Genomic DNA, 6,608 nt, shown 5'->3' with positions numbered 1-6,608 from the left:
AATTAGATTAGAACATATAAGTTCTTCTTTAGATAAAATTAGACAAGCAATAAATTTTATTACTGCGTCACCAGCAAGAAAACAATCATTTAATAGTTTGTATGCAGAGTATGACTTACAGAAGAAATGATTTATCATTGATATAATACATAGATGGAACTCTACATATCTTATGTTACATTTATGTGAAAATTACGATAAAATGATTTCATTATATTATAATGGTAGGCATACATACGGACCCGAACATAATTTAGAAGATTGGGAATGGTCTCTTGCATTTCACATGAAAAAAATTTTAAAATCTTTTTTCGATACTACAAAGGAATATAGCGGAGTTTATTACCCTACATAAATATTGAGAAGAATTGCCCTCTTTATTTATTTTAGCTTTAGTAATGGACTCTCAACTTAATTTGAATGACACAATAGCCATTGTAAAAGGGATTTCAAATTTCATAAATGTGGAATTATCACATATGAATATAGAATCTATGTTATCTGAAATATATAATTATTATATTGATAAAGAAGGTCAGTGTAGTTTTACTTCCCAAAGTTCTTCTTCAAGAAATATTTCAACAAATTCAGATAATTTATGAAATTTTTTGGAAAGCAATATAAGTGTTCCCTCATTTAATTCTAGTTCATTGATGTCTAGAGCGATATATGTCGATACTACAAATTTTGAAATTCCCTCCGAGTTAGCTAGGTATATATGCTGGCCGTTCACAGTGTGTTACCTGAAAAAGAATTACAAGAATTTAGTTTTCTAAATTGATGGAGGTGTAATGAAAGACAGTATCCAATTGTATCAAAAATTGCACGTGATCTACTAACACCTTCGATGTCTACGGTAGTATCAGAGGCTGCATTCAGTTTAGGTGGTCGAATTTTATCAGACGAACATTCAAGACTAAAAGAATATATATTGGAGATTTTAATATGCTTGAAGGATTGAGAATGTGCAAAATTACGTGTTCAAGAACATGTTACCAGTATATTGGCCGAAGAGTTGCAGCAGATCTAAACATAGAATGTTGTAAGTTTTTAAAATAATTTATTTCAAAACAATATGTAATTTTTATTTGTTTCAAGAAAAATTGTACATGAAATATTTTATTCTTGTACAATTTTAACTCCGCCTACGTCATGTAACCGGTCCCAAACTCAAAAAAGGAAAAGGGTTCTAAGTTATAATTTTTATTTAATTTATAATGCAATTTTATAAGTTGTGATTTTTATTTGATTTGTAACTCGTATAAATTATGCAATTTTTAAATTTTTTAAAGAAAATGTTAGATTCGTAATATAAATAAAATAAAAATTGAGCCGGCCCGGCTCAGGCCTCCTTGTTTTTTCGGTCGAGCTTTTGCTCGGCTCGACTCGAGTTCGAAAAAAGCTCGTTTAATTTTGCTCGAGTTGAGCCTCGAATTTCGGCTCGCGAACCGACTCGTTGACATCCCTACCTTGCTGTAATCTTTTGTTTTCCTATGCAAAACAAAAGTCTGAATAACTGGATATGCAAAATTTCTCTCCGACTTTGGACCCTTAAAGCCTCATAATGGCAAGAGCCGTTATTCTATATGCCACTATAATTATTTAGTTTTGGTTTCTCCAAGTGTAACACATCTCGTGTTTGGCTCACATTTTTTTGTACTCATTTTTTTTTCTTGAACTCAATTTCAACCAAATATTTTATAGGATAACATTAGTTATAGAATTTTTTGTATATTAAAGTATCCATAGACTCACATGGGATTGGGTGGGGTGGCGTGGCGTGGCGTGGCGTGGGGTGGGGTGGGGTGGGATCTGCTTGAATAAAATATTCTAATGGGCACCATTCTATGTGAATGTGGAATACCTTGATATACAAAAAATTATGTACACCAAACAAAGCCTTATTTCACAACTTTTAGATGGCATCTATGTGGGCCCTAAGAGTATAGAAGAAGTGAAATTTTGACGTGTTGACTTGACCATTTTAAGACACGTCCAAATATGTCATATTAACTTCTCAACCATAAATTTAATTAATTTTTTTAATCAAAATTTACTAAAATCGGTTTTTTAACTATATCAAACATGATTTATCATATTACGGCCCGATGACTAGTTAAAATTGTGACTATTAAATCTCGACCATACGACGGCATAATAGCAAGAGTGATCGTCCAACAAAATTGTCCCCACATCTCATTTTTTATCAGGCATTTTCGTTTTCCAAATACTTATCACCAGCCTATTATAAAGCCAAAGAGTGCATAAATACAAACTATGCATCTAATATGAATATGAGAAATAACATTACGTGGGATTGGGCAACTCTAAATGCCTTTCACATAAAAAAATTAATTCATAAAGCAATAAATATTTCCAGGTCCACAGCAGGGAGGCTGTTTGTCCATTTACATATAGAAATGAACTATTCAACTTGTGATTTTTGTGGACTTGTCAATTTCCTTCACCTAAATGAAATATCAGGATTTACAGATTCAGTCCTAACATGCCAAGATTGGATTCATAGTCAAAATCTAACCTAAAATGGCTCCAAAGTAATTGTGGTTCTCAGTAAATCTAAGGACTATATCATTTTTCACGACTGTAATTTTCTGTAAATTAAATTCATTTGAGAGCTATTTCATGATCGCGACTTCGAATTAATCCTCATTCCTACTAAACTTAAGAGTTACATACACGAGTTCTTTTCCATTATTGTTTTTCACAAAAAGAAATTGATACGTAAATTTATTTGTTCTCTTGTGAATTAATGGTATTAGCATGTACTTTTCCAAAGAAGGTTTAGTGGAATTGTTGTCATCAAGCTTAGTCCTATTGCTAGTCCTTTTGGGACATTGTCAAATACAGCGAATTTAGATTTTTTTGGTGTTGATCATATACGCAAATACTTACCATGACGATGGACCAAAATTAGTGACTCTTGATGGAGTCATTTCTCAACTCTCTAGTTCCTGTCAACTTTCATAGTAAGCATGTGCGACTTTGGAAAGATTAAGGGTTCATTCCCACTCCCACTTGTCTTTGATGGAGAAATTATTTCAAAAAGGGAATTATTGCATTTTGAAAATTTTTCCTCAATATATTGACTCATAACTAGGCAATTTGACATCCACGTTGCAAGAAAAAAAATAAAAAAGAATAATTCCCTGTTATTTATGATGTGTTACTTCCTGCCTACATTTGTCACCATTGAAAAAGTTGGCCATTTCAATAATTCACATTCATTGGTTCATAAGAGGAGAGAGACACAAAAATTATGATTTCAAGGAAATGGTAAATCAATGGTCACTTTCCTTTTGGGCGTATAATTTATTCTTACTTAGCTACCTCACCTTTTTGGAAGATAAGCAAATTATCTAACCATCTTTTGCATAAAAGTGAAAGGGCACAAAGGACTCTCTCAACTTTAAATTATTGCTTATTCACTATAAGGGAAAAGAAAAGCTCGTTTTACTTTATGTTCATATAAATTTTTTGTGTCTTTGTGCTTAAAGTTTTATTATTTCCAAATAAGTTTCTTTATTAACCAATCGAACCTTACGTTGCCAAAGTTTTCTCTGAGAAAAAATCGAATATGAGTATTCAAAGAGTAGGGATTTGACTGAAAAGCCCCTCTCAATTCTTATAGTAAAAATGAAAAAATCATGGTAGAAATTGATTGCGTGGTGAATTGAGAGAACTATTTGTATTTGTTGAGATATAATCTAACTATTGACACGGATGAATTTGACTGAGTTTGACCTAATTTATGATCATTAATCAAACTTTGATTGATTGTGATCTTTGGAAGATTGAGACCCATTCTATTGAACTTTGAAGACTTCTTTCTGGATGTGTTCGGAGATTGACTTTGATTTGAAATCAAATTTAAAAATTGTGGAAAGACCAATAAATAAATAGGGGAAAAAATGAAAAAGTTGTGCAGACTCGATAATATTCACACGACCTCTTTTACACACTTTGAGAAGCATCAAACTCTTCAATTATCTGGATCAGCATCAAAATCTCTTACCATTTCACTAAGTGGAAGCACTACCAAATTGGGTGCTCCAAGAGAGAAGCAAAATGTAACCATCAATGTTGGGATATTAAAGAACTGTGCAATCAACATTTTTAAAGATCAAGGGAAACAACAATACATAAAGTAGAAGAAAAAAAAAATCAATTATGCCTTTTTGGATAAACTTTTAAAAATTGTAAAAGTTGATTTTAATTAATTAGAATTGAACTAATCAATCATTTCAATATAATTTTGGTGGTTTTAAAAAAAAAATGTTAATTTCGATAAATAGTTTAACGCACCACCAGTCGCGTGGGGAAAATTTCTGTACTAAGGACTTGTCTGAAATAACTTAAAAAATTAAAAAATAATTTCAACCACAATTGTCCAATAAGATAACTAAATATCAGTTAGTCAGTCAATTATTTTTGTGTGGTTCCTCATTAAATTCTGTTTGGATTTCGTAACGGGGCCTATCACTGAATGAGGGCCCACTTCTAATGTTACCGCGTTCAATTTGGGTTGGTGGGTTTGTTGGACAGATCACGGGTCAATTAACTAACCCAATTTGATTTTGCTAACTCTTAATGTGTCTTGGGCCTTTTCATTTAAAACGATAATTTTTTACATTTATTGAAGGTTGAACCTCAATCTTGAGGGTCCTTACCGTCCTGCCCCTAAAGCTTTATGAGGGAGGTAAATTGCGGAATGTGTCCCAACAGGTTAGGGAACAAGAGCTGTATGAATTCCATGTTTTAGGAATCGAATCCCCACACTACGACTGCCAACAATGCATGAGATAACCTCACTCCTGTCCTTTGCACCGAGTAATTTTTTACATTTATTACTCGTCAAGTGCATTTGATTTATGTGCCTATTTTTTAGCATAATCAATCATAACTTCCTCTTTCAAGTATAACGGTATCGATAGATACCCTACTTGCATAGACTCAGCCTCTATTTGTTTAAATAAAAAGTAAGATTTTTAGTATATTTTGATAACAGTTGGTGAAAGTTATGGATCCGTTAAAATTAATTGTTCGTCCTAACTTAAATTTTTATTTAACTTTTTAGTTAAATCAAATAGGACTCAATTAAGCAAAACAAAATGTCAAAAAAATTAAAGCTGCAACTCTTATTCCGTGACACATTTATTTTCCCCTCATAATTCCCTTATTGACTGATGATAGACCACATACTACTTCCACGAAATTCAATTTCCGCGAAAAAAAAACAAAAACAAAAAAAAAAACAAAAACAAAAAAAAAAACCTCTGTCTCTCTCTCTTTTGAGTTTCACCATTGATTAATTGACGCACTTTTCTCCTTAAATACTGACCAAGTAGTGTGACAGAACAATAAATTCACGTGGAAGGATCCAATGAACCATAAATTTTGGTCTTAGATCCATTTGATTTCGAAAACGTTAGCCTATGAATTATGTTAGTCATTAAATTACAACACCGTGTGTCTTCCATCCAATTCCCTCGTCAGCTATAGATTAACAACTTTTAAGAATCATGTTATAAGTACAGAATTTTTGACAGAAGAACCTTACAGACAATACATGGCACGGCATCATGAAAAGATGGGAAAAAGAGAAAAAATAGTCCACTTACAGTTTGACACATCAGCGTTGATACAAGTTCTGTTAAATTTTTCCTGTACTTATGGTTTTATTGAACTTGAAATTTGTTTGTCAAACTTTTTAAATTGTTTATAAGCAATTCACTAAAGAGACTTATATTTAAAAAAAAATTGTGAATTTTATAAATTATATGCATAAAAATAGATTTTGACTAGTTTATAAACAACAAAATTTCGATTTGATTATTGAAATCCTACCTTGGGTCAATGAATTTGGCAAATAATCATGATTCTTAATTTAAGCTAATTAATTGTCTAGATTTAGTCCACTGTCGGGGATTAAAATCAGATTTTTAGTAGATTTTACTAAAAATTAATGAAATGTGTAATTGAAAAATTGTGGATCACATTAAATATGAGGTTAAAAGTAATTATTGACTTTAATTCAAATTTTAAAAAATCTGAATTTTAATTCCTATCAAATATGGGCTTAATAAGCCTCAATTTAAAAATAATCTATGTTTGACAACCATTAAAAAGAGATTTTTTTTTTAAATAATGATTTTTTCTTCATTCATAAATTTTTTCCAAACGAAAATATTGAAACAATAATAGCTGGCCGGACACCTACGGTCATAAAAAATAATAATAATAATAATAAATAATATATATATATATATATATATATATATATATTTGACTTTGTTTTATATGAAAATTGTCAATTTAAGGAATGTCATCTTTTACAATTATTCCTGGAATTTGTTCTCATTGCAAAAAAATAAAATTAAAAAATTAAAAAAAGGTGGAAAACATAAAACAATCTACCCCATGGGCAAATGAATTCCCCAAAAACCAAGAATTGGTGCTCGTGTGAGGCAAAGATTGAAAATGAATTCATGAGAAAATTTTGGCAATCAAACAAGCCAAAAGTGGGTAATGGAATTTGTTTTCCGTTTTCCATGGAAAAAATTGGGCTGTCAAACATAGCCTTAATATCT

The sequence above is a fragment of the Olea europaea genome, chromosome 10 (assembly GCF_002742605.1).
Source record: "Olea europaea var. sylvestris chromosome 10, O_europaea_v1, whole genome shotgun sequence".
NCBI lineage: Eukaryota > Viridiplantae > Streptophyta > Magnoliopsida > Lamiales > Oleaceae > Olea > Olea europaea.
This window is presented reverse-complemented; position numbering follows the sequence as displayed.